This window comes from Thunnus thynnus, chromosome 12, assembly GCF_963924715.1.
Source record: "Thunnus thynnus chromosome 12, fThuThy2.1, whole genome shotgun sequence".
In the NCBI taxonomy this organism is placed as follows: domain Eukaryota; kingdom Metazoa; phylum Chordata; class Actinopteri; order Scombriformes; family Scombridae; genus Thunnus; species Thunnus thynnus.
This window is the reverse complement of record NC_089528.1, coordinates 13,648,105-13,668,672: the sequence shown is the minus strand read 5'-3', so window position 1 is coordinate 13,668,672 and position 20,568 is coordinate 13,648,105. Positions and strand designations below refer to the sequence as shown.

Here is a 20,568-nt window from a genome sequence, read left to right as displayed (position 1 = left end):
GTTTAGAACTTTACGTAGACGAATGATGTGATACTGATGTTAGCGGTGCACATTTGGATAGAGAGGCAAATGTGATGCAGGTCTCTGCTGAGAGCCTGGAGGTAAAGATGAAGCTGGAGTAAGACAAATAAGTTAGTTTGGGGGATAATATAAAGCTGGAATTGGTGGACTTTGTGAGTTGAGAGAAATACGCACTTTATTGCCTAGTTATAGCCATGTGGAGTTACTGGACTTCCTAGCATAGCCGGACAAATATATTAAGAGGACCTGGGGAGAAAATTTGCTGTCTGGCCCCTTATAACCCACTACCTTACAGCTTCAGCCTCTGTTGCTTCAAAGTTTCCATCAAGTACAGTGTAGACTATATATGGCCTCAGGTTCACTGTAAGTTAGTTAATGTCGGTAATTGGAATAAACACAACTTTATTTATGAATATGTGTTTTGTGAGCACAATATAAAATAAAATAATTAGATCTTAAAACTAGATTTAGACACAGTGTCCTTCAACAAGCACTGTAGGACCCACATTAGCTGATTTTATACTTGAGTGGTGCAAGTCCCCTAACATATTTGTAATCAATCAGATTACCAAAAACCAATTGAGCTGTAGCAAATCTGGGACTTTTGGGGTCCTTGGGGGTCTGGGGCCCCTGGGTAATGGACTGGATTACCAACTTTAGCAGGTTTGCAATCTAGCCTCGCTTCCCAGCTGTCGTGCACAGTAAGCTATAGCATTATAAGTCCTGCATGACTTTGCAGCTGCTATTTGTCCACTATTTTCTTTGTGCATTGATAGTCTTCTGTATGTTGTTTCTCATTGTCACGTGTTTGATGCTTTTTTGGTAAAAACAGTCCCATGATCATCATTAGATTAGATTAGATTAGATTCAACTTTATTGTCATTGAACAAGTACAAGTACTTTATGAGATGCAGTTGGCATCTAACCAAAGTGCAATTTAGGCATAAAGTGCTGACGTACGTGGTATAAATAACTATGAGCAGCTTACAAGATATACAAGGTGTAGATATACACTTATGCAGTGATGCAGTACGTTATATAAAGTGACATTATGGTGAGTAAATAGTTCAGTTTGTTAGGGTTCATGATGGCTCATAATGAAGCTAGATTCATCATACCAGCAATAAACCTGCAGTTGCTGGTTCAGGTCCCTACTGAATATTGAATATTATGGAGGCTGGTGAGTGTTTTGTGTGATATATTGTATGTGATGCTTTTTGTTTTTATAGGTCCTTAGTGTAACATGGTGTGTGTTTGTGCGTGTGTGTAACTGTGTGAGTGTGTGTTAGAGGGGGATTTTTACTCGCTGCTACAGTCATGGGTCAACCCGAGGAGCCCGGGGCCCCGGGCATGGTCGTGCTGCCTTGGCCCTTGGTGGTCAGTGGTTTACATGATGTGATCCGGTCGCCGAGGTGCGCATGCCCACTAAGAGGACGCAGCGGCTCCATGTGTGTTGAGGCGCATTATTTGGCAACAGACGCGGCAGCGGGGAGGGCCGAAAAAAAGAGGATATCCCCTGGATTTCAAAAAAGCAACGATTTATCGAGGTTAACTGCAGATTAAACATTCCTTGGTCGACCATCGGCGAAGAACGGGCGACAAAGCGACCGAGTAAGTTGACTGAGGTGAAGCCGAAGTTTTGTAGTAAGTGGATCGAGGGGAGCCTTTTATTCGGACTCGTCGAGAGGAGCCAGGTTTTCCTCCACCTATCTGTGACGATAAAGAAGCTGATGGGCTGTTGAAAAGTAACACTTCTCCGCAGAGCCAAAGGTTGAGCGCTGCTGAAGGGGAGGAGGAGGAGGGGGGAGACTCGCTCAGCCAACATTTATTTCATTTTACATTTCCTAAAGCGTGCCACCTTGTAAGTATGATCCCTGGACTTGGTTTTGTCCGGTAGAAGTCGTTAAACGAGGTGAGGATTATAACGTTAACATCGCCAGCGGCTCGTCGGCGGCAAGCTCAGTCCGTGGGCCGGTCGATGAAATTTATGAGTTCCGACTCGAAGGCTTTTCCTCGGAGGGGACACCCAGGTAAACCGTCCCGGTGAGACACACACAGCCTCACTTTTAGGGCTGTATGTTGAAAGTTTGTGTCCCCCCTTTTTTTCTGAGCTGATGCTTGTCCCGCATCGGTCATCGATTCGGGCTCGGTTCTGGATGTGTGGGTCGTGTTGACGAGCAGCTGGAGGACTTTAACTACTTTGACTGTTAGTCTCTGATCAGCCGTTGGTGTTCACGAATGAGCCGTTGGTGTTCAGAAATGAGCCGTTAATATCCGAGCTCCACTGGCTTCGTGTTTTTTTTTTTTTTTTTGTTTGTGCGATGTAGCTAATGTTAGCTCGCTAAGTAGTAACACGCTCACCTCCTCTGAGGCGGTGTCAATAATATAAAAAAAGCCGGCTAGTTGCACATGTAGTGTGGGCTGGGTTTAGTTTTTTAAAGGGCCGACTTTTGGTTTGGTTGGTGTAACGTTATTGGGTGGTGTAAACGTTAAATGGTGGACGCCGCTGCCCGCTTTTAAGCCCCGTGGCACCAGTGTTGGTTCTGCTATCTGGTAGCTAATCTTCCTACTTCTCTCTGTGACAACCGTAGTCTTCCTCCTCTTAAAGCTGAACACACACACACATAGACTCACTCTCTGACACACACCGCACACACTCCCTCTCACCCAGACAACGCACACACACACATACACACATTTCTCCTCCATAGCCAGTTTGCAGCGCTTTCTTCGGGACAAAGCTGTGGCTCAGGAACCCTGCTTTAAAACTAGTTTATATATTTTTCACTATTATCTACTTATCTGGACACACTCTGATGATTTTTTTTTTTTTAAAAAGGTATTCGGTTATTAAATATGACGGAAGCCGGGATGTGCTTATGGTATGTTGACAAAACCACATGCAGCATTTCACGTCGAGGCTGTTAAACTTCAGCTGTGATAGTTTAACACTTAAAAACAACTGAAAGAAACACTTGTGCTTCTGATGAAATACGAAGGTCTTATTAGGCTACATAATATCTTTTATCATTAGGGAGGCTTATATCTACTGCTCTCATAATAATAATCATAAGAAAAAGAATACTGTGGTCTACAACTTTGAATTTAAGTATGCTTATAATCAGTCTAATAAAAAAGTGATTAATGGAGTAAATGAATAAGTTATTGTAATGGTTAATGTCACAGAGTTCATGATTTGTTTGGTTAGGACCACAATTAATGATTATTTTCATTATCGCTCAATCTACTGATTATTTTCTATATTTTCATTGTTTAGTTGATAAACTTTGAAAAATGTCCATTTCATTTTTCCAGAGTCTGATGTCTTGTTTTGTCTGACTAACAGTTAAAGGGTAAACAAAGAACACATTTACATTTGTGAAGCTGGAACCAGTGAATTTTTGCCCTTTTTTTTCTCAAAGAACTATGTTTATCTAACTAGTTGATTGATCAATTGATTCATTTTCAGTCAGTCGATCAACTCATCGTTGCTGCTCTACTTTTTGTCAAACATGCGTACACATTCATCACTCCTACCAGTAATCGTTAGTTAATTAGTACTGCTGTAACACAACACAGCCACTTGAAGGTCCTGTGCGTGCGGCGTAGACTGGGGATGGTATGATGGTAAAGTGACCTGCCATTAGGAGACTTTATTGCCTCTTTGTAGGAGATCTGGAATGAACACTCAGTTGTTCATGTGAACAAAGGCCCTGTAAAGTGTTATTTGCATGTAAACAATCTGTTGCATGGTTGCATTGTTTATGAACTGTCACTGTGAACAAATGCAGGATGTCCTTAGTGAATGGAGTTGTTCAACGACATAAAGAAGAGAGGAGAATGCTTTGCTTTGACACGCCGTGACCACTGAACTACCTGTCACGACGGACACTGCTGAAATAGTGCATCTACAGCACGATGCGTGACGTCCTATCCGCCCTGGAGCGATTGTATTCCCAGTATTAAAATTACAAGACTGAGCGAGTCAGAAACTGCTCAGAAGTTTCAGGATTGTTGTTCCAGTGACTGATCCAGAGTAGTTGTGTAATCAGCCACTGTTCTGGAAAGGGTCGTCTGCTGGCAACATTTTAAGCTGCTGCACATGACTGCCGGGTCACAGGGCAGCTGTTTGGTCAAGCTTTCATGACTTTATCAAATGTATAGGCATCAATCTGCCCACTAATTGCTCTTTTCTGCTTGTTTGGTGTAGACAGCGGTGTTAGCTGCTGCAAAAAGCTCTGACTTGTTCACAGTTTAACTTATTTAATCAAGCAAAATCAGTGACCCAAGATAGCTTTGGCTGTGACCAGCTCCAAAGCTAAATTGTTCAATATACAAAGGTTTTGTTTCAAGTTTTATTGGTTGGAGAACATCTATGATATCATTTGTTATTTTGATAGATGCAGCCAGATAATCAATATGGATTTTATGCTTCAGCAGCAGATTTACCTGGTAGTGCAGCTGCGTGTTTGCACAGTTTTCTGAAAACCGTGTGCAGTGCAGAAATATGTTTTCACAGGGTAAAGGTCTATCAGTGGGTAAATAAAATGCTGTATGTGCAGCCAGGCATGGTTCATGGTTGAGAGTGAGTTTGCCAGCATAAATGAAGGATGATTGAGTGACAGGTGGTTGACATGATCCATGACTGACTAGCTAAATAACCACCTCAGGGCAGGAAGTAAAGACACGCAGCAGAAAACAAGACAGGTGTAAATGAACTGTACATTCTGACAAGCGCCGCCTTGATAGTGGTAGCAACATGATACAAGATTAAAGTACCCACATTCTGCATTGGTGAAAGCTGCGCTCGCCAAGAGTCAAGTACCTGCACAGTGCAACTTGATAATGTGGTAGCGATCATTTGTGATTTAATTACACTGCAAATGTTAATGTGGGGATTGAGTTTGATTAGATACAGACTCGCAGAAACCCTTTTAAAAAAAAATCGTTGTAGACTGTTCATCTACAGTAAATGTGCTATTGGGACCACAGCTGGTTAAGAGATCTTACATGTTTGTAAAGAGCCATATTAACTCTCATTATTTATCATATTTTAATGATGTGATGATGATGATGAAGTAGTGTTTGTTCCAGGACAAGCTGTCATTTTGTTAATGTAGCCTGAGTGATGAGAGCTGGAAGATTACTACAAAAATCATAATCCTGTTTATTTTTGTGAATGATTGTTGATTCAATAATATGTCATTTATGACTCTGTGTAGTGTAGTGAGTGTACCTGCAGGAATTTAGGCCTATATCTCATAAAACATCTCCAAACATTCAGACATCAGAGAAAACTTGTGTTTAATATGGGCTCAGTTCATTCTTTGTCTCTATATTTAAGACATGTGAAGTTTCTGTTAAAGCTGCCTGCTTCTCCAGCTCAGTTGGGGTGTTTTTTTATTGAATAACTATTAAATAGTCATAGAAACAGGTTTAGAAATGCAAGTATTGTTTATTTTCACAAGGGGGATCCCTTTTACACATTATGGACTAGTGCTGGGTAGTGTGGGCAGTACCAGTTAAAAGTTTTGACACACCGTCCCATTCCCTTTTAATGACAAAGTGTGTCCGAACTTTTGACTGGTACTGTTGTGTGACAGTCATGTTGACAGCTCCACTGGGTTCTGCTGACTTAATTTGATGTAAAAATCCATTTTATAACTGTACAAACAGTAAAGAAAATTCACATCATGGCTCATATGTCTACCGGTGTGCTATTTGTACCCAGTAGACAGAAATATCGCCTGTCCTTACTATAGACTTGACCCCAAAGCATGCAGGGAAATGCATGTTTATCATGGAGAAAGGTAGGAAAAGGAGGGTTTTGTCAGCAAAGAAAACAGACACAGTCAAAGTTTTTCCACTGGTCAAAATTCAGCCCAAAGCGTGTCAATACTTCAGTTTTGCAACATCGCTGATGGAAAGCTATTAGTCTGTCAAAACCAACTTAAGGACACATCTCCATGACCACACGCTGCTCTATGACGTCTTTAACAGTGTTGTTAAGTACTGTTTGAGGATTTCCATCTTATTTGAATGATTATCAGGATGGTATTGTTTAACGAGATTCCGACAATGGTAGCATGAAACTTTTATAACCACAAAAAAAACGTGAATTGAACAAAAGACCCCATTATCCTGACGTGTGTGTTGGTGAATAGACGGGTAACTTTGTTTATGTAGCGTGACTTTGTTTCGTCAGATGTGTAAAGTTGAGTTCTCCTTTCAGTTTTAGTTGCCTTTAGTTGCCTTGCACTGGTTGCATGTGAAGTTCTTGGATGGGTGGTTGGGGGTTTGATCCACCATATGTTTGTGTGTGTGTGTGTGTGTGTGGGCTTGAAGGAAACGTGTGTAAAGTGCCACGGAGATGAAATGTGAAACCTGTCAGCCATTCAGATCCCTCTTTTACAGGTCAGTGTCTGTGTAGGGTTGTGTGTGTGTGTGTGTGTGGGAGGGGGGGGGGGTATATGTTACTTCTGCCACCAGCATCAAGTCACAGCTACATGCATCAGAATTGATAAAACCACCACAACACACACACAAACACACACTGTATAATGGCCGTCGGTGCGGAAGCCCTGCGTCTGCTCCAGCACCTGAAGGGTTAAAACGAGCTTCAGCTTCGCTCTCAGTCATACACACACACACACACACACACACACACACACACACACACACTAGCCAACCGGTTTAAACCGGTTCTCAGGAAAAGTGCTTTGTGTGTCCCACTGAATCCTGGGAAGGGTCATGTCATGTGTGTCTCAGTGATGTAAGAGTATATTAAAAAAAAAAAACTTAGTCGGCTCTCTGTTATCAGATGATTGGTCTGCACGCTGCATTGTGACTCTGTGTGTGTATTGTATAGGTACATCATGGGTTACACTGAGTCTGCTTTATGCTCGCCGTTATAACCATCCTGAGAACAGGAAGGGGAGGGGGTAGGAGTGTGTCACCTAGAAATACACAGGTTGTAAGGGTTAATTGTCCCCCCCACCTCCCCCACCTCCACCCCTCCACCCTCTCCAAAAACCACAGCTTCCTGTAGTGCGTCACTGGGCAGACCGAGGGCCTCGACGCACTTGGCAGGATTGACTCGCTGATCTGTAGGATACACGTGTGAATATGACGCAGGACATGACTGGAAACTGTGTTTCGTCCAGTAAATGGCGATGGATCCAAGTGTGACTTGTCACTTTCTGTTTGAGAGTCTGTGAACTTTGAGCCTTCATCTTACTGCTGTATGCCGTATCGGTCAGCAGTACGTGTTTACCTTTTTACATATTTGATAGTGACCTAAGTGATTTCAATGGGTGCGTGCACAAACATGTTAGGATCCTGGTTTTGAGCTTGAGGGATTTACACAGATTACATGTTTACATGGTTTCTGGTGTCTTTATTCTACAAATCAGCCACTCTGTGTTTTCTCTCCTCTGACTTGAGTTATGATGAACACAGATTGGATGTCCATCTCTGGATTAAGCTACTTGACATGAAAATGACAGCAACAATACAATTCATGTCCTGCACTACAGAAATCATAGTTTCTCTATATTTCAGCGTGTTAATCATTATCACGTCAGTTATCATGATGTTTTTTGATTTACTGAGTAACCACCAGGAAACATGAGTTGAAGGAGCTCAAGACAGAGAATGATTAGAAACCTGAATATAGTTTTATATGTCATAGTATCCTGGTTTCCATCAGAGTACTCCAGCTTGCATATCTGGGTTTCTCAAAACCAGGATAAGGGCTTATTCATATTTCTGAAACCAGAATAATAAGATAACATTTGCAATACATAACCAGGATGTGTGCATGGAAAGGCAGTTAGTGCTGGACTGGCCAATCATATTCTTTTCTGTATATTTTATGCTCAGCATTTCTTACCTTCTCATACACATGTAATGAGATTCATACAGGTAAGTAAGTGCAGTACCTTGTTGTTATGTGAATAAGAAATGGTTTCTGATAAGAGCTCTTCCTCTGATAAGAGTGTAGCTCTGACCAATCAGTAAACAGTATGGTCTGAGGTGAATTTGTTACTCAAGCCAAATCGATAAAAGTCCACTGATTTGTCAGAGCTGAAATGATAAGTCGATTAGTCAATCAACAGAAAATTAATCAACAACTATTTCGATAACCATTTCATTCTTTCAAGCAGAAATGCCAAACATTTGCTGTTCCAGCCTCTTAAATGCGAGGATTTGCTGCTATACTCTGTCACATTTGATGGTAAATTGAATTAAATCAATTGGTTGATAGACATAAAACTAATCTGCAGTAATTTTGATAATTAATCTGTCATTTTCTAAAAGCAAAAACAGCAAGTTTTCATACTCTTCTGTGAAAGTGAATTGAATATCTTTGGGTGTTGAACTGTTAATCAGACAAAAAAAGACATTTGAAAACATTACCCTGGGCTCTGGAAACCTGTGACAGGATTTTTTAAATTATTTGCTGACATTTTATAAACCAAATCATGAATCTGTTAGTTGGAACAATAATTGGCTGATTAATTGATGTTAGTTGCAGCCTGAAACATAACATGTTTTTGGTTTTAGACTGTTAGAGAAAACAAGTTATTTGAATTCAATGAGGTTTTCTGTTTTATACATAAATGATTCTTTATACACACATATGGAAAGTGCATAAGAGATGTACAGAGGACAGTGTGATAGGCCAGTTTGAGTTTGAAATGGCTTCAATGGGTCATTATCTAAGCGTAAAAGTAAGCTTTCATTAGGCCGCGTGATCTATCATCTCCTTGTGTCTCCTCTCTAAATTCTGACTTGACACTGAGAGATTCACAGCAGCTACTGAGCGGATAATGTGCGCCTGTATGTAGCATGTACTGATGCACATCTGCGAGTGCACACTGCGGCCGCTCATCTGTCTGACAGGACGAGCAGCTGTATGTCTCCACTACTGTTGGCATGTCAACATCTGGTAGGATATCAGACGTTAATGGATCCGCTGTTACTGACTCAGGGAGAGAAAGACTGTAAAAAAAACAAAAGTCTTTCAGTATGAACAAATGAATGAAAAAACCATTTCACTCGCACACATAAATTACTAAACTACTTGGATTCATGGGTCATGATAAATATTTAAAAAAAATCATGCTCCAGTTAATTTCAGATATTCCCCAAGTCTTTTTTAACTCTGATTTAATTACAAAGTTATTGTGTTCTTCCAGCTGTTTGATGTATCATTGCAACATTTCATGTTGTTACCCCGAGTCATTGAGTTTCAGTCATTTAGAGATCCTTGTTCTGCTCTGAACTTTGACTACTGAGTGGTCACTCCATCTTATTTGTTCAGTTTTCCCCCTCTTATTTTTTTTTTAGTTTGGACTGAAATGTGGATATTTGGATGTTTTGGAATCATACTTGAGTTAACATCTTGGTCGTGTGACCATAATAATCCAACATGTTTTGTCTGGCAGCTGTTTTTGTCATCCTGCATCCCCCGCAGATGATTCAAGGTCAGTTTTGTCTACCAGACTTCTGAATGATGGCTACACAATCACAAACCTTTTACACTGAGTGAAATATAATTTATTACTGGCTAGTAACTCTGTAGTGAAGGTTTGTCAGATAATGTAGACATTACATGACATCCAATCAGAGCTTTGCTTGTCTTTATAAACATTTATTTCTGAGTAATCTCAGTAGATGCAGTTCAGCTGTGAAATTTTAAATGGCTGTAATAAAACTTCATTTTGAGCCAAATCTGTGATTTTGCTGGTAATCATTAATTGTCTACATATTTCTGTAGTTTCCTTGGTTGCTGAGAGCTATTTGGTAAACTGTTTTTAGCTGTTTCAGCTTTTAGGGTTTCAACTTCAACAGACACTTCCAGTAATTCAACTTAAAATGCAACTCTTGTACAGTATTTCACATACAAAGAATTCACATGTAAACCTGTTTATAGAGTAAACAGCTGCAAATTCTAGTGTATGTTCAACTATGTCCACTGACACAAACACACTTTAACTTTCACTGTCAACTGTACAACTGTCTGACAGTTCAACTTCTTTTAGTGCTTAAAGTGGGAACATGCGCGGGTTCCTCTCGGAAACATTGTGTGTTGCTGTTCCTTTTATACTTTTGTGGCACATTTCTGTTTGTTTCTATTTCTGTTTTGGACGTGTCTCTCAACTGCTTGTATTCAGCAAACAACTTGCTTGACAGGCAGGTCCACACATTGTCGAGATTTGGAGGGTGTTCACGTCGGCTCCTCTGTGAGCCTCTGCGACCAGGATTACCCATAACACCCTTCTCTGTGTAGGTTCACCGAGATGTCTTCAGAGAACCATAAATCCAACTTCAACTGACATTTCTACTTTCAACAATTAACATTTTAAGACAGTTGTTTATAGTTTTTACACCTGGATTTTCTCTCTGTTTTTGAGATTACTTATAATGACCTTAGAAGACTGTTAGATAACCTAAGCAAGCTCTCCTCCTAGAGACTTGTATATTTATTTAGTCAGTATTTTATTTGTCACCATTTCTGCCAGCTGTAGTTTGGGTTAGACGCTTGGCAGTTGTGATGTGATGTGTGATGCTTTATACAATGCCGGTGCCGGTGAACGCTTACATAATGAACATCTGTATCTTTGTTGGATTTGACCTGTAACTTTGATCCTGTTTGACTATCCAACAATCCAGATAATCCAGTCATTTCTACTTGTATCTGCAGGGAATGTCTGAGGAGGCTGTCCGCCAGACTCGCAGCCAGAAGAGGGCACTGGAGAGAGACACTGCTCCCCAGTCCGTAGAACCCTCCGATGCCGACAATGAAAGCAAAAAGCCTAAATTGGACCCATCTGAACCTTCAGAACAGGCACAAACTAGTCCTAAACCTGAACCCGTACTGGCAGAGGATGGTCAGAGCCAGGCCATGTCCGGATCAGAAAAGGAGCAAGAGCAGAGCCGGCTGCCGTTACCTTCAGTGTTACCTTTGACCTCTGAACCGGCAAAGGATGATCTGAAGCGGACCCAGACAAAGGAGGTTGAACGCAGCTCAGACAATCGGACTGACTGCAATGACAGAGCGGGCAGGGGAGTGAAGACGGAGCAGAATATGGATACAAAGAGCCGGGTCCGACTGACGGAGCCAAAGGCCACCGGCGGCATGCTGGCTGCAGGCGAGGTGAAGGCCACCATTAAAGTGGAAGTCCAGACGGGAGAGCAGCCTGTCGACATGAGCACTTCCAGAGGGTGAGAAACAGTTTATAGTGAACTCTCTCCAGCAGTGACAACCGCATGAAGTACCTGTCAGATAAGTAAATGTGTGAATATAGTTTTTCTGAGCTGCGGGCTTCTTTTTTTTTATTAGAAAAACTCACCAGGGGTGTTGTAAAAAAGAGATAAAATGACACTTTATTTGAATCTTAAGAGATTAAAAATGTTAAAAGTTAACATTCAAGGCTCTTGATGTGTTTTAAAATGACTGTCTAGGAGAGAGAGGGGGGGTGGGGGAGGGGGTGTCTGTCCTCAGAGGTGATGTTTAACTTTATCCTTTGGTCTACCTCCATTTTCCCCCCACTCACCACCTGAACCCTAAAAACTCCCCTCACACAAAATGAAGCTGTGTGTCACAAACCGGTTCCAGCCGGTTGTTGCCATGGTTTCCACAGTGGAAGGAGCAGCGAGGGGAGGGGGGAGGGTGGGAGGAAAAGTGAGTGTGTCACGTGATGATGACTTTGAGGTCATGTGACTTCTTTGGAAGAGTAGTGATTAATCCACAGGAAGTGATGATGGCGCTAAGCCCTGAGGAGAGACTAACACACACACACACACACACACACACACACACACACACACACACACACATACACACAAGGAGGACGGCCAGGAAAGACAGGCCTCATGATGTCATGCGTTGACTTTAACGACTCTTTATGCTTCATAGAAGTGCATAATCTGTGTAATCGCAAATCCATCCTTGTTTTTTTTTGGGTTTTTTTCAGAGGAAATACTCACATTCTTCAATTTTTTAGTGCCACTAGTCAAAAAAATGTAGGTCGTCGGCTCTACAGCTCGCATATAGCCTGCGGTTAAACCAGTCGCTTTTCATTTTCACGTCGATCCAAACGGTCCCTCCTTTCTTTAATATCCTTGTTGTTCTTTGTGTGACGTATGTAGCCCTATACAGATCATCCTCGAGTGCCACAAACACCTATTATGCTCTGCCACAATATCCTGTTTCAACAGGAAATTCATGCTCTCAAACAGCCATTTCATTGTGACTTTAAGACCTTTGCTGCAGCTTTAAGTCCCACCTTGCCCCTCCTTGGCATTTAGGACTTTTCCCATGTTGCTGAAATCACATCAAGATGAAGAGAAGCTGCGTAGAGAGACGTCTGGACTTGCAAGATTACAGTGGGACGGATCAAAACGCGGTTATAAATTATAATTTGGGTTGAGCAGGAGACCTCTATGAATACAGACATTACTAATGGGTTCTAATATTTGAGCGAGTTGAATTGCACCTAAATTTTGCTTAAAATGTGTTACAACTTTTCCCCATAGTGGAAAAAGATCAAAAAAAACATTTGAGTAATAATTTTGAACAATGATGTAATCGTCTAGACGCCAGTATAATTCTAAATGAGCATCGTCCTTCTCAAACAAACAACTCTTTCTCAAAAGCAGAAAGAAATTGACAATCAAAAGTTGTTTTCATTTTAAAAAACACAATTTCCTCTTTAATTGGGTACCAGTATGTGGCATTTGTGTAGCAGAAAAATCAAGTAATTATCACTATAAACCTGTACTCTCTTGTGACCCCACGTTCCCTCAAGATGACATTTATGTGACGAAGCACTGATCAGTTTCTACAGTATGAAATATGACAATATAACTTCACAATTTATCTTATCTTCCACACACACACACACATACACAGCATTATTTTTTCTTTGGAAGAAACTTTATTATCATAACTGCAAAAGTCACTAAAAACTTAACACGCAGTTAGAAAAAGTAAAATCTCAAAGTCAGTAAATAATAGCTTTGGAAAGTGGAAACTGACCAAAAAAAATCACAGATGTCAACATTATGATGTATAATTCCAGTTCATCGATTACAACTTAAAGTATCCATAATACAAAGCTCATGACTTTATTTTCACTTTTTGATACACTGGAAATAATTTTAAAATGCCAGGCGCTCTTGGGCGCTATAGTGAAATATAGAACAGGCGCTCCGGGGCACCGTGGGGTCAAGAGGGATAATCCTGTTTTGTGTTTACAACATGCAGCATCAGTGCTCAATTTAAAACGTACTGAAAAATACATTTGAATGTCATTCTCTTTCTTATGTACAGCAGTATAAAAAGGGAGAAGCGCCCTCCGTCCCCCGACGATGACGATGTCATCATCTTGTCAGATAATGACTCCCCGAGTCCACCGATGAATGGCCTGAGCCACTTCAAGGAACTGGACACAGATCTGCTCATGGTGAGACACTCAGACACAAAACCACATGTCAGGCTACTGTCCTCCTTCGACTTTGAACTATTTCTTCGTACTTTGAAAGATTTTCAGCTCTGTGTGAATTGAACAAGTCAAACCTAGTAAGTAGTTAAACTTTCAGAGGATGCATGACTCGACAGGATGCATGACTATTAATCGACACGATTGGACCTGTCGAGGCTCCCACATTTCAGTTACTGGACAGGGTTTTTTTCATGATGCGGGTGGTGTAAGTGATGTTGTGATCTGTTGAGTGTAGAAGAGCAGCCCGGCGGAGAGGGAGCGCATCATTAAGCAGCTGAAGGAGGAGCTGAGACTGGAGGAAGCTAAGCTGGTGCTGCTGAAGAAACTCCGACAGAGCCAGATACAGAGGGACACTCTCCAGAAGGTAAACAGTTATAATATTAATGCAGGGTCATGCATAGTCTCATATCCCCCACAATACAAGCTGCTTCTTTAAACGTTCTTTGTGTAATATTTTATGCCGTTTCTCCTTCTCAGCCCTCAGGTCTGTCCGGCTCCTCTGCTCCTCCTCCTCTAATCCGAGGAACGATCGCAGGCAACAAAGGCTCACAGCAGGTTAATAATCTAATTTCACACATGCATACATGCACACAGGCGGCATGTCAGTGTGATAGCACCTGCATACTGTTTCTGATGGTGTTTTCTTCTCTCAGATTTTGACAGGCAAGAGTTCGGGCACAGTTATCCCTCCGCCCCTGGTGCGAGGAGGGCAGCAGGTGTCGTCTAAACATGGCTCCCAAATCATCATGCCGCCTCTGGTCAGAGGGGCACAGGTGAGTCATGGAGAAATGCTGATATTATTAGCACGCTAAGATATTAATATATCATGTTTCATATATTTAAATCTTTGGCAGGGCAATGATAGCCTGAGATATTCTCTTACTGCTGTCTTTCACTCTGAGACAAACTGCAGGGAAATATTACCCTTAAATTTAGGACTTATCTCTCTTTGCACCTCTCTCTCTGTGTGTGTGCCCCTTGCTTTGGTGCTTGTGATGTCCCCTCCCCCATGCCCTCCACTACCTGCGTCTGTGTCGTCCCTCTCATCGTCCTGGTTAGCCCATGTCTATATCTTCACAGCAGATCCAGGCTCTCCGCCAGCAGCAGCAGCAGCAGCAGTTGGCTGCCTCTGGAGGCGGAAGCTCAGGACCCCCTCCTCTGCTGCTGGGCCCCAGGACCTCAGCCCAGGGCCAGAGAGGCATGGTCCAGTCAGGCCTCATCAGAGTAGGCAGCGGTGCTAACGCACTGGTCAGTATCTTACAGGTGCTTCCAAGTTTTAAAAAAGAGAATATGCACAAATGAATATGTTTAACCATCTATGGTGGAAAAAATACTGTTTAAATAGAGGTGCTTTTAATTTGGCTGAATTTTATTTTTATGCAGGTAAAAGTACTTTAGTTCGTATTGAAAAACAAATAAAAAGGATTAAATTTCAGTTGTAAATATAGTTTAAAGTTGTTGATGTGATTGTTATAATATTTAATTCCAGTGATAGAAGAAGTACTCAGATCCTTTACTTATGTAAAAGTACCAATACAGCAATGTAAAAATACTCCATGACAAGTAAAAGTCCTGCATGTAAAATGATACTTAAAGAACTCAAAGTATTAAAGTAAAAGTACTATTTTTGGTCCCTCTGACTGATAGATTATTATATATGACATCATTAGATTATTAATACTGAAGCATCAGTGTTAGAGCAGCATGTTATTGTTGTAGCTGCTGGAGGTGGAGCTAGTTTCAACTACTTTATATACAGTTAGCTGGTTTAGTCCAGTGGCTCCCAACCAAGGGGTCGGGCCCCTCCAAAAAGTCACCAGATAAATCTGAGGGGTCGTGAGATGATCAATGGGAGATGAAAGAAGAAAAAACAAAGTTCTGATACACAAATCTGTTTTCAGTTTTTGGACTTTTTCTCTAATCTTTGATTTTTGGTGAAATATTTGATCATTTGAACATCTACTGAAATGAAACAATGTGAGAAGTTTAGAGGGAAAAATCACTATTTGGAGGAGCTGTTAACAACTCATCGACATGTGAAATGTGACCCTGACTACACACTACTTTTTGTAAGACGTCAAAAGCCAAAAAGATTGGAAAGCACCAGTTTCATCTTTAACAATGTATTGTGTTTTAAAAGCTTGTTATATTATCCACTGTGTCAACTGATCTGTCATCTCTCTGTCATCTGAAAAGTAACTAAAGCTGTCAGATAAATGTAGTGGAGTAGAAAGTATAAAGTAGCATAAATGGAAATACTCAAGGGAAGTAAAAGTACCTCAAAATTGTAGCTAAGCACAGTACTTGAGTTAATGTACTTAGTTTCTTTCTACCACTGTTTAATTCCTTGTGGACTGTTTGCCAGACTAAATAAGACATTTGAAGATGTTACAACGGTCTCTATAGAAATGTATATGAATCAGAGAAAAAGGAAACTATTAGACCTTACTTTTCTTTCGACGTTGGAAGAAAACACAACAGAGACACAGGGTGTTACCATCCAAGTGCGATTTATTTACAGAATATAGTTATTCGTTCACCAGTTTAAGTCATGCAAATCTTGTCGTACTGAAGCAGGCGCAGTAAAATACAGCTGGCATTTTATGCGAAAAACCCACCTGATTCGACTCCTAACTAGTTTACGGCTTCTCAACATAGTTTGTTTGACTAGCGAACAGTAGCTTCGTCCAGATATGGGGTTTTCTACAGAGGGTCATTTTCATCAGTCTTTCTTAAAGGCTGAAAGGTGACAATGGGGACATCTGTCCATATTAAAGTGAAATTGATATTTACTAACGTTACAGTACTGGACAGGGGTTTTTCACACCTGCATGTTTTAGTCCGGTTAGTCTGGTTTGTTTCCCCCTCGGTGCGGTTCGTTTGGGCGGTAGTGAACTCAGTAATCGCACTCGGGTGCAAACCAAAACAACCACTTCCCCTTTAAAGGAGGTGGTCTCGGTCCGGTCCCGAGCGAACTCTGGAGCGGCTCGTTTGTGGTGGGAACGTGATCCGACCTTGATCCGATCTGACTAACTTACTAGGCGCACTCCACAAGTTTGAGCGAAACGGCTCCTTTAACCAGGTGAGCTTTGCTTAGTGGGCTGCAGATTAGTGAACGTAACAATCGCTAACAAGTAGCCGGAGGATGAGTCGAGGTCGGACCTGGACTAATGCAACGTAGCGCGTTGTATTTGGCCAGTTCGCCCATGAGTAGACCTTCTTCCTGTGTTTACGTTTTTACTCCCGCCCCAGACACATCTGACCAATGAGTGAAGTGAACGTTGTCACGTGGCTTCTATTGCTGCATTTTGGATTTTTCTCTGTGTGAAAATAAACCGAATCGCTGTGAAAACGCACCAAGTTCACCAAATCATCAACTGATTCGGACCAGAGCAAACGAACTATAGGTGTGAAAACATTGGTTAACCCTAAATCGACTTTAAAAGCCCCTAGATACACATTTAGTGCCAATTAAACACAGTGTGCGATAGTTTACAATGTAACATTGTGGGTCAAACTGTTGACTGACGGACAGAGACCAGCCAATCAGAAATGACCTGCTCTCATGGCGCATGTTAAAATTACTTAGCGTTATTTCTATTCCTGGCGTAGACTGTCAGTAAAGATGACACAGTTATCCATAACCAACTTTTTTCGGGGAACTGATGGGCAAAAAGTGAAGGTAATAGGTTACAGTGCGTGAAATATAGTAACGCCATTGACTTCAGACGTGAATTGCGAGCTCTCGACTGATCGACAGAGCAGGTGTTTAGCTAAAGACTGCAGCGTTAACTTAGGTAGCGTTAGCGCTAGACAGCAGCATGACATCATCACATGACAGTCGGATTTAATGCATGCTATTTCACAAACAGTTACCATATAATTCACATGAGAGCGTATTTCATGATAACTTATGATTAGTCACGACTGGAAGCTGCAAACCACTGCATGAAAACAGCACCACCAGGTCATAGATGTAAATGTATTATAAACTATATTAATCATGTATTGGCTGTTACTTAGTGAATGTTATATTTGCATCTAGAAGTATATTTCTTGCCTAAAAGTGGCTTCTGTAACACAGCAACTTCACAGCATCTTGAAATATGACTCCATTTGATCATTAAGCACTCTGGTGTTAGGTTTACACTGATTAGCTGCCAGTTGTTAACTTCTATACTGCTTAAACAATCAAAGATATTTTGTTTGTGCTTATGTTTGTGTTTCTTGTCTTTGCTTGTTTTCAAAGGCCTCGCCATCCAGTTTGAAGGGCTCAGGAGGCAGCGGACTGTCTTCAGTCGGGGTGAATGACTCTCCAGCCAGCCGCCAAGCTGCAGCTAAACTTGCCCTGCGGAAACAACTGGAGAAGACCCTCCTGGAGATTCCCCCACCCAAGCCCCCTGCCCCAGAATTTAACTTCCTGCCCTCAGCAGCCAATAATGAGTTCATCTACCTGGTGGGACTGGAGGAAGTAGTACAGAATCTGCTGGATACCATCCATAGAGGTGTGTTGGGTTTCTGTTTTGATGGCATTTGTTTAGATGTTGGGTCTGCTTATTACAAGTGTTGGTAGCTGGCCTGCTGATTTTTACTGAATTGAAATACTGATCGTATGCAGTCAGGAAATCCCCACGTTCAACCCATTGTATCCATCTGTCTACCTGCATCTAGTTTGGTTCTAATTAATGTTATCTTTCAGCAGGCCATACAAGTAGAGCTGAAACAATTAGAAGATTCAATGTTTAGCTGATCAACAGAAAAAATGCCAACTATTTTGATAATTGATTAATCATTAAAGTAATTTTTATGCAAAAAAGCCAAATATTCTCTAATGCAAGTTTCTAAATTGCAAGGATTTGCCACTTGTCTGCGTTATATATGAAAGGAAACTGAAAAGCTTTAGTTTTAGACTGTTTACACACAATTAGGAAATTGTGATGGGCGTTTTGACTGTTTTCTGACATTTTATACACCAAAGAATTCATTGATGTCATAATCTAGTGTCCTGCTTATTTTGAACAGAAATATTGACTACATGTGGTCAGGACATCTCCACTTTTCCCAGGATTTAAATATGTCTACCTGTTTCAGTTTCTTCTAATTACTACTTTGATGCCATACAAGCACCTTCTGTCTGTTTTTAATCAGCACCTCTTTGTTTCCCGTCTCTCCATCCAGGAAAGACAGGTGTAGCACTGTCCAAGACCATTGTCAGAGACCCCTTCATCTGCACCCAGTGCAATACTGACTTCACCTGCCGGTGGAGGCAGGACAAGACTAAAGGCGGGGCAGTCCTCTGTGAAGACTGCATGTCATCCAATCAGAAAAAGTCTTTGAAAGCTGAGCACACCAACAGGCTGAAAGCTGCATTTGTCAAAGCTCTGCAACAAGAGCAGGAAATAGAGCAGCGTATCATTCAGCAGACGTCCTCGTCAGTCTCTCACAGTAGCTCTTCGTCTATGAAGGCAGAGCAGTTGGTGTCTCAGCAGCTGAAGCAGGCTCACGCCAGAGCGTCCTCGCTCCAGCACCACCACCAGGCCAGCCGAGGAGCCAACATTGTTCACCATCACTCCAGCAAGCAGGTTGGTATTAGTTTTTTTTTTTTTTTTTTTTTTAAGTGAAACACTTGTGCAGCTGTTGGAACTGTAACTTAAATCCCTCTCTGTGTCTCTTACCTCCCCTCAGAGCCAGCTGTCCCATGGCAGTGTCTCATCACTGGGGGTGAGGGGCATCCCCCACTCCTTTTTCCTCCTCCTCCCAGCTGCAGAGCGCAGTGGCGGGCCGCAGCTTTGGTCAGCCGGCCAGGTAAGCACGCCCATGTTTCCCACCGCTCTGTCCAGAGTTCAAAGGTGAGCAGCAGTGGGATCGGCGGCGGCAGGAATGTCAGCGGAGGTAGTGCCTCATCCACTGCATGGAAGAAGCAGAGCAACAGCAACACAGGTAGACTCACATGAATAGCAGCCCGACTCTGGCGCCTGACATCTGCTCTTTCAAATTCCTGTCTGGTCCAAAAGCAATCCTTGACCATTTCATCCAAATTCTACAAGTGTTAAGAAATTTTTTGTAGCAGTCGCTATCTAGTATAATCTCACACATTTAAAAAAATGAAATACAGTAAAGACACATGTAGGAGGAAATGTTTTCGGACAAGGCAAACCCACTCTCCAATTCTCTCCCTGCCAGTAATCTCAATCTTCCCACTGTAGTCCCTCACTTTGGTGGTTTTATATTTTCTCCTGGGTGTCGTTACAATACGAGTAGAAATTCTGTCATTTCTCTTTTGTGTTTGTCAGTGTGTTGTGGGGACACAGGTACCTATAGATTCAGGTGTTTTGGCAAATCATACATCTTTTTCCCTATTTAACTCTGAAAGCATTAAACTGACAACATGCAGTTTGCTCCATTGCCTGACCTGCTGCTCTGTTGCATGTTCACAGGAGTGACTATGGCCTACGTGAACCCCAGCCTGACAGGTCACAAGACATCAGCCACCGTCGACGCTCGCCAGAGGGAGTACCTGCTGGACATGATCCCCTCTCGCTCGTCGATCTCGCAGACTGCAAACACATGGAAATAATTGAAACAATACTCAACTATTCATGATTAGTTTTCGACCAAGTTCCTCAGCTCCAATAATATGGTCAACAGCACCACCTGGAGGACTATTAAGCAAATACAATCTCTCAAAGTGAAGAAGCGTTCCTTCCTTGCCTTTGTATGATTGTTGTTTTAGTTTTCTTCTTTTCTGTTGTTTATTTTAAGGTTTGCTGTTCTTTGGTAATTGTGCAGAAACCATTTTTGATTTGATTGGGGCAAAGAAAAAAAACAAATACTTGACTTCCCCTGGGTACTTCTGTCCTCCAGACTGGGTAGTTAAATGGTGCCGTGATAAGAGTTTATGTCTGCATTGAGTACTTTGATAAGAATGAGTACTCTTTTAATGGGCACATGAGCCCTTTTTTGCCATGATGTGGGTCAAACTGACCCAACTTATTGACACTTGAATGGTCATAGTCATACCCAAGAGTTCACATTC

The 20,568-nt window shown here is 41.7% G+C and overlaps 1 pseudogene; it reads left to right on the top strand.

Moving 5' to 3' along the window:
• Positions 1-1,894: 1,894 nt before the first annotated feature.
• LOC137194087 (transcriptional repressor p66-alpha-like) lies at positions 1,895-20,228 on the top strand (annotated as a pseudogene).
• The last annotated feature ends 340 nt before the right edge of the window (positions 20,229-20,568 follow it).